Here is a 12,407-nt window from a genome sequence, read left to right as displayed (position 1 = left end):
TAGAATCTCCTAACTAATTACATACTTCATTGTATTCTACAAATCAATTTACAACGTGGACCTATTATTCCTTATTGCTCCTAATAAGGAAGATCACGAAAAGTGATCAATTGTAAGCCTTAACTTGCCAACTTTATACTATGGTACTAAAGCTTGTGGGTATCATCCCAAACCTAGTTTTACTTTCTATTTGGAATATTTCAAGGTTACTGAATATTGTGTCAAGTGTTATGAGTTTTTTATTGTTTTCAATATTTCATGCATGCAATTAGATCAAATCATTTTATAAAGGGTTAAATGGTGAATTGAAGTAAATGTTTTATCAGTTCTCAATTCACCCCCCTCCCCCCTTCCCCTCTCAGTCACCTAGCCTACTCTATATTTCCAACAATTGGTATCAGAGAAGGGTTCTCATATCAGATACCTTTAGAAAAGACTAGAGGCAATGGAAGTGTGCAAACTAGAGAAAGCTAATGAAAATGAAAAGTTTAATATACATATGGCAATGGAACAATTCAAGAAGCTAAAGGAGAAACCCTCTAAATCCTTACAAAGAAGGAAATAACTAGCAACACAAAAAAATGAAAATATCTAGATAGAAGAAAGAATTGAAGACATTTTCCAAGATAGAAGTTCAGATGAAGTTGATGCAACAATCAAAGATATACTTGAAAAGAATCTCACTCTACATGAAGAAGTTAGAAAACTTAAAAGAGAATAAGAAATTCAGTTAGTCAAGATGTGTAAAAGCATGAAACAAAAAGGCATGGAAAAAGAAGAGAAAATATTTCTAATTGAAAAGATAGAAGAAAAGGATAATGAAATTCATCAGCTATCTCTTCAGTAAGAAGATTTGATAAATAAACTGAATTGTGCAAATCAAGAGCTTATCAACTTGAGGAAAGATAATGTAAGATGGAAGAATGATCTTAGCATAGAAAGGAAAACCAATGAAAGGATGATGAAATCTCAAGAAGTCATGAATCAAACGAACAAGAAAACTCACTTCAGACACAAAGGCCAAGCTGGATTAGGCTATATAGATGAAGGTGATTCATCATAGCAAGGAGCTCAAAAGAATAGAAGGCCTACATATAATCATTATGGAAAGACAAGGAATACATCAAACAAGTTTTGGAGCAATGGTAAATAAAAATTCAATGGAAAATGTTACATTTGTAACAAGCAAGGACATAGAGCAAAAGAATGCATAGAGAAAACCAAGTTTGAAGGAAAATGCTTCAAATGCAACAATCAAGGGCACAAATCTTCAAAATGCAAAACCAAGAAATGGAATCCATCAGAAAAAATTGTGAAAGCTATCTTTGGTTGGGATTATTACATATGGTACATATGTCACTTGTGTGGTGAGCATGGAAACATTGGAGAAAATTTCATAATATATCACATGAGGAAGAGAGACCCTACACATAGATGTTTTGTATGCAAAGAACTTGGTCATCTAGCCAAGAACTGTATGAACCAAGTTATAGTTGAATATGAAAAGAAAGAAAAGGCTATCAATATCATAAATCAAATGAGGCATCAATGGGTAAGAAAATATCTAGAAATACAAGTCAAAGTTAGGAATGCATGAACCCCCAAGTCAATGAGTTGGGTGATTCAACTACTTCAAACTAATTATCTGTGGAGATCATTGGAACCATGATTCAAAGAAACATATTATACCAATTCTAGTCAAGCAAGCAAGAAGATCTAAATCAGCATTTCAGATGCATTGGGATCATTGAGTTGAATGTCACTTTGAACCAAGTAACTTAGACTTATCCGAGAAAAAGTTAGGTTGCATGACCTAACTCGAGGTTAGTCAAAAGATAGTCCTAACTAAGCTTGGATGTAGATGGCATATACCAAGTTTGGAGACCCGACCAAGCTTGTGCTTACCAAGTTAAAGTTACCAAAGGTATTATTTGAGAATCTCATAGTTGTTGAGTTAAATAGGCTGCCACTGCGCTTTTTGTCATACAATGCATTTATGGTGACTTAAAGACAAACTTTGAATAAAAGGAAGAATCAAATGTTTTCATTCTTCACCATGAATTCAAGAGAGAAAAGAGCAGAGGAAACTTGAGCCCCTCAGAAATTCAGAGTGAATTTGTCAAAGATTGTCCTTCCATCATCGAGCATTATGGAAACCTCATCTAGTAGCAAGGTTAAGAAGGGATTTGAGATGTTAGTAAGGAACAATGTGTGTGAAGCCCCAAAGTTCAAGCTTTGTCTTGTGATTACAGAGGAATTGGACCCATTTGGTGTACACTCACAAATTCCATTAAATGTACTGTTAATTCATGACATCAAATTTGTTTGTCACTGTTAAATTCAGGAATTAGGAACGCTAGAGCTTAATCAAGCATATAAGGCATTGTATATGGACAAAAAACTCAAACCTAAGCATAAACACTTGGAAGTGAATGTTGGAGTTGAGGAAAGCCAACTCCGAAGACGCCAAGATCACCTGCATACAAACCTGTCAAAGAGAAGCCATAGAAGGGGAGGAGCATGGAGCATGGGCAAAACCCTAAACGGACATGAGAGCCATCATAATGCAAACACAAGAAGAAATGTATTTACAATAAGAAATGATATGATGATCTGATATTATTACAATGAGAGAGAGCCCGAATATAAAGAGCTCCAAGAAGCTTGTAGAACAAGCTGGAAGGAGGTAGAGGACAAAAATGACAACTCAGCACATATCCACAAAAAATGGAATATGCTAAAAAAGGAGAAAACTCCCGAGTTGTCAACAACTAACCACTACATGCATTAAATATGAAATATTAAATAAATGCATGACCTAAGTAAACTTAAGCAATAGAATAAATAATTAAATATTAATTATTTACTCTAACACCCCCCCTTAAGTGCAACTTAGGGAAATGCCTTAAGCTCACAAAGCTAAGATGAAATGCATAATGGGTCCTAGCAACGAGGCCATTTTAGGTACCCAAGTACAATGCAAGAAGATGAAACCTCTGTAAGCAGGGAAAGAGAGAAAACCACATGGGAAAAACCCTCCCCTAAAAAGAGGTAAGAACCCAGTGAAGAGCTGAAGAAGTCTCCAACTAGGGAAAATGTCCCCTAAAACAGGAACAAAGAGTGATCATGAAGAAGCAACATCACTGAAGCATGAAGAAGTCGCAAATCTGCCAAACTGCTGATCTGAAGAAACCTCCATGGAAGAAGAAGGCATGAACTAAGCATGTCTATATGGTAGATGATCCATCTCACCAAAATGCATAGGTAGCCAGCCACTGCAATCGCCTTGTATATAGGATCAACCACTGAATACATAGTTCACACTATTGAACCATCGAACCATGGATGAATTAGAACATAGCATAACCCCCCCTTAATGCAGACAGGGTGTGATGATAGGCAACTGAGAAGGTGAGCCAAATCTTCTGCAAACAAACCAAGAACGAGGAAAGAGGAAAAGAGGTACAGACACCGATAAAGACACGGTCTAACTGACTCTGCATGGGCTAATGTCGTGGAAGGGACACTCACTTGACAAAGGGAGAATGCCTAAAATAGCAAACAAATAATCCCCCCCATGGTGCTTTATGAAATAGTGCAAGTACACCTGACTCAAAACAACGTTCATGACTCCCAGAATACAAAAGTGACAATTTATCTCAGTGCAAAAAGAAAAAGTGCTTCAAAAAGATAGCTGCAATGATCAGAACTGAAAAAGAGCTGAACCAAAAGAAAGTACAGCCGAAAAGAAAGCAAACCATGCCAGGAAAACGATCCTCGGGCCTAAAATACTCAAAATATCCACCATAGAGTAAAAATGCCAAAACTATGATAGAAAGAGAAGAGGCCAAAAGCGAAGAAAAAGGACTACAGTTCTGAAAAGTACACAGAACCAGCTTTCCAGAAATATAAAGTTTTCAAAAAACTGACATGGGACGCAAAAGATATGCATGCCGGAGTCAAAAACAGGACTTTGGACTTCAACAGAAAAAACGAGCAATAAAAAAGCATCAAAACCTAAAAATACCTGCACCAAAATCTTCGTCTCGGAACCAGCTTTCTGGCGCTTCTTTCGAATCAGAAAAATACCTCCGTATGCAAGAGTTATGGCCAAAAAACCACAAGTAGGTCCAAAAGCAATCGGGAGAGGTGCATGCAAGGGCTGATGTAGTGCTGATGTCAGCAAGTCAGCCGATTAAATTTGACGGCTTGGAGGCCGTCGCCACAAAAAAGAAGTGCCACGTGGCATTGCCACGTGGCAGTACGGACGATGACGTGGCAGGTGCCACGTGGCAATGTGCCACGTGGCGCGCCTGCCACGTGTCAGTCACACGACGCGGCAGAAAATGCCACGTGTCGCTGACTGGGCAATAACTGCTGCACTGTCGGAGCGGCGCTGGCGGGCGGAGGCAGGTTGCGCCGCTGGTGGAGGTGGCTGCAGAGCTGAGAACTAGAGAGGCACCGCCGGCGGAGGGCGGCGGCCGGGCCGCGGTGGAGCGCGGGCGGCACGCGAGTGGCGCGGTGGCGGCCTCGCGGTGGTGCAGCGGCGGTGCGCTTGTAAACGCTTTTTTAAAAAAAAAAATTTTCTCTTCGTCCGTACGATCCGTACGGCAGCGACCTGGAAGCCTCAAAAATTTGCCAAAATTGCCCTGTGTCCGAAATCAAAAAGTTTTATATATATCCTGACTGCAAACGACCTTCCGGATCCAATGGTGATGTCCGTTTGGTCCCAAAGTGCTCCGAAAAATCACTGATCCCCTGATTTGAAGAAAAATTGCACAAACAAACTAGGGTTTATGACTTCAAATCACAGCTTCAAAATTTCTTCAACGAAGCTGCAGCAGGAAGGCTCTGATACCATGTTGGAGTTGAGGAAAGCCAACTCTGAAGATGCCAAGATCACCTGCATGCGTACCTGTCAAAGAGAAGCCATAGAAGGGGAGGAGCATGGAGCATGGGCAAAACCCTAAACGGACATGAGAGCCATCATAATGCAAACACAAGAAGAAATGTATTTACAATAAGAAATGATATGATGATCTGATATTATTACAATCAGAGAGAGCCCGAATATAAAGAGCTCCAAGAAGCTTGTAGAACAAGCTGGAAGGAGGTAGAGGACAAAAATGACAACTTAGCACATATCCACAAAAAATGGAATATGCTAAAAAAGGAGAAAACTCCCGAGTTGTCAACAACTAACCACTACATGCATTAAATATGAAATATTAAATAAATGCATGACCTAAGTAAACTTAAGCAATAGAATAAATAATTAAATATTAATTATTTACTCTAACAGTGAAGAGCTTAACCCATATTCTACATATGCCAAAGAATTTTCAAATCAAATGGATTATGTTCATCTTGAGTTGTGTTCATGATATGAAATTCTCTAGCTCAACCAACCCATCAAGATCATGAACAAAATGATTCACAAGGTTACTGAATTTCCCATGCTTGATAAATCCAAGACAACTAAAACCCTAGGTTAGGTTGAGCTTTCAAAGAAGACTCTTTCTGAGTGGGATGGAAAAGGAATGAAACTAAATGGTGTCACTAACATAGAAATTAAGTTTGGTATTCATGTGATTGCACATAAGATATACATTTCAAGCTGACCAAATAGTGTTCCATGTGAAGATGTGGACTTGGCTTACAAGGTAGTCAAGAACAATATTTATTTTGACCATGCCAAGTTGTAGCTAAACTAGTTGAGAAAAAATATGGAAAGCATTCGAGAATCAAAGACTAGTTGTCAATTAGTTCCAAAACACTTAGTCATTTGGTTGGTTACATTGTTGCTAAGAACTACAAAGTAAACCTTGCACACAATGTAAATTGAGCTAGTCATGGAATTTTAACTAATTAGAGTAGAAAGTAGTCTTGACCAAGTTGAAATAGTAACCAAGTTGTTGTAGTGTCAACCAAGCTCTTTAATGCTTATTGAGTCATCAATGTTAACCGAGTTGCACACCAACTCCTAAGTGATCAATGTGTACTAAGCACCAATGTCAACCAAGTTCCAAAGATTTCTAAGTTCACTATATTACCAAGTATTAGTGTATCACTCGAGTGGTCTTTTAAACCCAAGTGCCAACACTAAGCCGACTAGGTGAAGATTGTTCAATATGGTATTTTATCCAACTTTAGAAAGTAATTATTTGGATTGGTATAAATGTGAGATATCTTGTCAAATCCAAATGAGAAAAGAGAATAAAAGAGTTAAAGAAAAGATGAAGATGAAGATTGACTAAAGGCTACAAGTAGTATAAGAGGAAAAGCAGAGTCTAATCCATTACATTTAGGTGATCATTCTACATTAAAGGAATCTCATTTAGCAAACCGAGTTGCATACTAGAGATAAGCTATTGGTTCATCCTAATAGGTGGATCAGTCAAATCCTCTAACAACATGGACTTAATAGTCTTATGCATAATCTCCTAACCAAGTATGCACTTTATTGTATTAAATAAATCCTTTTACAAGGTGGAACTATTAGTTCTTATTGCTCCTAATAGGGAATATCACTAGAAGCGATCAATTTTAAGCCTCAACAGGCCAACTTTATATTGTAGTACTAAAGCTTGTGGGTATCATCTCTGATGGCCTAATTTTTCACAGTGTAGAGAAGTTCCAAAAATATGTGTGAAAAATCATGTAATTCTCGTGTCCTGCAAATTAGGGTTTCTCTTTTTATAATTTTTCAAAATTTTGTGTTACCCTAGTCACGCCTTGATCTCTATGTTGTTTGAATTTTATTAAAATTCTCAAGGTTTGTCACCAACATAGTCATTATAATGCTCTAAGTATGTTATAACCCTAGGTTATCTTCAATTTTTTGAAAGGGTTTGCAAAATTCCTAAGTTTTGCTCCTTTACGGTGTTATGATGACAGGGTTTCCCATAGGAGTGTTGAGTTCTCTTTATTTTGTTTCAATGGTAATGTTTCACTAAATAACATATAGGCGTAAAGGCATTTTGGTTTACGAGCATACAGTTGTGTAACTCGTAACAATGAAGCGATGGACTTTGAAGCTTTTCGGGTATACGATTCATCTCTGGGTGAAGAGGTGTAAAAGGTTTTCACGTATTATTAGTTTTGACTTACAGTTCCACGGTGACAAGTTGAGTAGATGAGCAAAATCAATTCATTTAGGTACTTTCAGCTATACATTTTCCTTTTAAGTATATGAGCATAATAATATCTAAAGTGATCATGTTTGTTGATTTACTGGTGTACGAGTAATGTATTGAGTAGATGAGAAAAAAGGTGTAGTGGTTTGATTTACACTCTCACATTTTGTTGAGTGGCATAAGAACATAAAGACTTATTGTGGCATAAAAGATATATCATAAAGATATAAAATGGGTTTTACGATTCTACATGCAAGGGAAATTTGTAAGAGCGAAGCAAGATTTGATTTCTTCTATGAGCCTTTGTTGTTCTAGTTTGCGAGCAACCACAAAGCAATATCATAAGGAAAAATGTGTTGTGTGGGACTTGAAAAATTGCCACTTGGGCCCTACAAAGAACTAATCAGGTTGTGATACATCATATGTGTCAGATGGGCCTAGCCTACATGGAAGATAACTTAAGTCATTCATTTTGCATGTGATTAAATCAATAGTGATGTTTTTTCTAAGATCTAATATGGGTCATTGATTTGTTGAAGAGAACATTTTTCTTTGCACTTCTATGATGGCAAGGATACCATGTGAATGAAGAGGTGTTTCATGTCTTCCTCTATGAATATGAGATTTGTTTCAGCATAAGAACATAAAAGGGAAAATAAAAAGTGGGATAAATGCTTTACACTGGTATGAGATGTGTTGAAGCACAAGTATGTAAGGGTTTTCTGATAGGGTTTAAGATCCTATGGTAAAAAGGGCCATGTAAGAGCATAAAAGGAATTTCAAAGCCATGCTTAAAGGACCATAATGCTTCTATGTTTGAAATTTTTTGAAGCATCACCAGATAGACATACAAGTTTGCTAGTTGTATCTCCTGAGTCATGAAGATTAAAGGGTTTGGACTCAACATATGAGCAGAAGACAGAATTTGAAAAAGGAGGCCGACTGAGGTGTCATGACAGTTAAGAAAAAAAAGGACAAATTCACCATAGCCAAGTAAAATAAAAATAGAAATGTACTTTAGGATCAAATTACATGGTTGATATTCTTTGTTGACATCCTACAAAGGTGGTATTAAAACTCGTGCATGCAAAATTTATTAAAGTTGGTAGATTGCATGGTTAAACTATAAAGACTTGATTAAAAATTTAGAGTATTTGTCATTTTGAACAGCCTATATTTTCTATTCTAAAAATTCTGCAAGCATCCATAGCTTTGTGTTCTCTGTATCATTGCTACAGGAGTTTGAGAAAGATTTGCAGAAAAATGGCTGACATGGATGTTGAAGAGATTCCTATTGAGGAGGTAGAGGTTGAAGAGGAAGGTGATAATGTTGTAGAGGTCACACTAGAAGGGAAGAAGAAGAAGGGTACAGTAAAAATAGAAAAGAAAACTAGAGTCTGAAAGTTGAACAAGCATGTAGAGGATTGGTTGAAGATACTTCTAGGGTCATCCAATACAATTTCAGCAAATGACCATGTTTTCAAAGACCCTTACTTCCTATTTAGGGATGCAAAATGCCCTAAGATCGATGGTCTTAATTTGTTCATGTATTTTTACCAAAATAGAACTAAGAATGTACCAGTATGCAACCCATGGAATAGAAACATGGCAAAACTGATATTCCCAAAATTATTTGTTGATGTGGACTTGTTGAAGGCATTGATAAACTCCTATAATCCAGTAATGAGGTCATTCCATAGACATAATGGAGTATTTTGTGCACACTTGATAGGACTTCTTTCATAGAATCTTTTGGTTTGGAGGAGCAAATGGATGTGCCCATTGATATTGATGATTTGTGGGGTAAATTCGGGAGAAATAAGACTCATTATCTGAATAATGTGATGCTGCCTTGATGTTGCCCCACATCCCCTACAATGTAAAAAAGATAGGGCATATACCAAATAAAGTGGAAGATCACTTGCCACTAAGTAGATTCAAACACTATTTCAAAAATACAGTGTATGGATTACACAAGGTTTTGGGAAGTGATGGAGTAGAGAATTGTGTATATGGCTCATTGTTTCTAATGGCATGTGACATAAAAGACCCTTTTCACAATAGGGAATATGATTATGTGGGATTGATCATGGATAACATGCACCATCAAATTGTCAATGCCAAGAAAGGAGAGATGAAGGACTTCAAATTTCATCATTACTCATTGTTGATGCACTTGATCCTATATAAGAACATTGGCTACATCAGTCAGGACTTCATCAATCAAACTTTTGATGAATTTGGTGAGTTACCTATGCAACTATGGACTCGCATTTGGGATAAAAAAATTCATTATTCAAATGCAATTGTGTTCTTCAATTTGTTTAGTTCTGTGATCATGAGGATGGTAGACCATACTTTCTTTAGGGCCCCTAATGTTTTGAAAACATTACTTAGACCTTCCTTTTTGGATGAGAAAATGAAATTAGACCACAATTGGGGTGATATATTTTTGTTTAAAGAGTTTACATTAATGAGAGTTTATGCATGCCCACAGCCTCCCCATATACTCCCTAAATATCTTCCTCCTAGGTTAGCTATATTGAATTCTTTTGGAAAATTTTACTAATGAACAAAGAGATGATTCCTCCTTCCCTACATAAACCTACATTTGTCTATAGAAGTTTTAAAGTAGGAGATTTTATAATTGGGAAAAATTCCTTTTAGGAATTAAGTGAGTATCTAGGTCAGTATAAGTTTGCTACTGGACCTTACAGAATGTTTGACCCAAAAAATTATATATGATGTAAAAGCCATTAGAGGTTACATTTTTCCTCCTAGAAAACCCATCCCTATAGAAGATTTGATTGCTAATATAGTAGCAACAAGGGAGGTTGATGAGCTACTAGGGAAGTGTTGTGAGATCAGAAAAGTATAAGAGGCCTTAAAGAGGACCAACCCAGATTTCAAGGGTTTCTACACAAAGATTCCATATCCTAGCAATTTGAGGAAAATGGTTGAAAGCTTTGATCATATCATGGCCCAAATGCCAAGTGAGCCAGAAGGAGAAGAGGAAATAGTGAATATAGAATCCCCTGAGCCTGATGTCCAATTGAAAATTGATGTTGAGGAGGAAGAACAACCATCATCTTCCACATGGGTGGAAAAAAGAAGTAAGAGACAAAAAAACATGCACATCCCAAAGAGGGTGGTGAGTACAACCTTGCAAGTTATGCCAGGAAATGATCAGTATTTTTCTAATATCAGAGATAACTACTTGTAGGAAAGGGCAACAGAGGTAGGAAGAGCCTCAACTAATCTACAAATTGTAGCCTCCAGATTGGATAATAGACTCATCCAATTTGAGAAATTGATGAAAGATGATGATTTTATTAAATCATCTAAATTTATAAGTTTTATATATAAAATTAAACAAAATGAGCTCACATTGAGCCTTATGCTAGGAGCAGATCTTGAAAAGAACAAAGAACTAGTGGATAAACTACTAGCATATGATCCAAACAGTGAGACCATGACCACTGTAGAAGCTAGGGAGTTGGTGCATAGAAGTGGCATGATCTTAGCACCAAGATTGGACATAGAAAGGGCCTTTGTAATTGACCAAATTAGAAGGCAAGGCAAGGTAATCAGTTATGAAGCCAACAATGTGAAGGATTGAAGAGAGGGTCAAGATTTAGTATAGATATAAAGACCCTAGCTGTATGGAGTGTTTCCCCTGATACCAAGAAACCTAAATGATTCATGTAGAGGAGACTGCTCAAGGAAATATGATAGTTTGGACACTAGGAAACACCACTAGCAAAGAGATTTCTATCTTGGTTAAACACTTTGCACTCATAAATGAGGCAAAGGTGGATCAAATTGAGGATAGGCTTGCTACTTCCTATAATGAATGCCTGGATGTCAGAAAGTTGTATGAAGAAGAGCTCAAGATAGGTTATGTGCATAATCAAAGAATAGAGGAGTTGGAGGGAAAGGTCTAGAGCCTAGATGTAATGCCCCACCAAGGGATCCAAAGAATTAACCTAGAATTTCACCAAGTTTAGTAGCATTTTTTTTTTCATGATAGTAAACACCACATATAACTTATGCACCATAACGGAAGCAATAGTAATGTCCATCTAATAGTAAACATAACATACATAACAGATTACATTCTTTAGAGATCCCTTAACATTGAATTACATACATGAATCCATCTAGTACAACATCCTCACTAAATAATAATGATAAGTCCAATGTTTATACATTACATTTCAAATGCTCATTCATCCACTGTACATGTCATAGGGTACGAAAAGCTCAAAAATATACATACATAGAATAAGGTACATCATCCTATTCTAATCCATGATACATCAAAGTAGAGATAATCACATGATACAACATCATAGAAAACATATACATCCATCATAAAGATCAAACATAATAAACTAAGTGCATGGTTCCTCCCAACCGTCAATAGCATCATTAGACCATCGTGGATCCTAGCCATCCCTCCGTGCGTAACATTCCAAATCACCGAAGAGATCATCGGTATTACATAGTAGGAATATCACTCCTAATAATTACAACATCATATGTAGAAGTAATCTAACATGCAAATAAAAGCATAAGATAACATCATCTAACATATGCTAATCATCAATGAAAAAGGATACATATCCACCATCATCATGAAGGACGTATCAGCCACGATGTCTCAATGAATCTCAAATGATAAGAGTGGAAAATACACTACCACCTGACTTCATGGTACCTAAGTGGTCCACTCCCACCGTGCTGAGGAGATAATCTCAAGTCCCAAACAAGCTATCAAAATCACATAGCACATATCTCTATAAGTCCAAGAATCCTAAAAGTATACTAACTCAAAGGTTCCAAACACAAAATTTGACATCTAATCCCAAAGGCACACAATGACATGTAGGAACCTACTATGCAAGCGAGAAAGTGTCATCGCAATTATCACGTACAAGTTACCCTGGCAGTTAACTAAACTCCATGGGTCCATACTGATTTTATGCGGCCACTAGTATCCTCTCATACTGACGAGGCATACTACGAAATGCAAGGTCACAACCATGCATCTCACTACTCCCATCCTAGCCTATACAAGCACTCAAGGCATGGGCAAGAACAAAACACTTATCTTTTTAGGTTTATTCAGTTAGTATTAGGTGTGAATTTTGTCACTTATTAATCCAACTTACAATGAGTTACCCTGGTAGCCTCTTAGGGCCCCGGCCCCCATTGCAAGCCACTTCCCATCACTACATGAAGATATCCTACCCTAATGCTCATGGACTC

Source organism: Cupressus sempervirens, chromosome 10, assembly GCF_028749045.1.
Source record: "Cupressus sempervirens isolate cs-2001-9-10 chromosome 10, ASM2874904v1, whole genome shotgun sequence".
Lineage (NCBI taxonomy): Eukaryota > Viridiplantae > Streptophyta > Pinopsida > Cupressales > Cupressaceae > Cupressus > Cupressus sempervirens.
Note: the sequence above shows the minus strand (reverse complement) of the source record.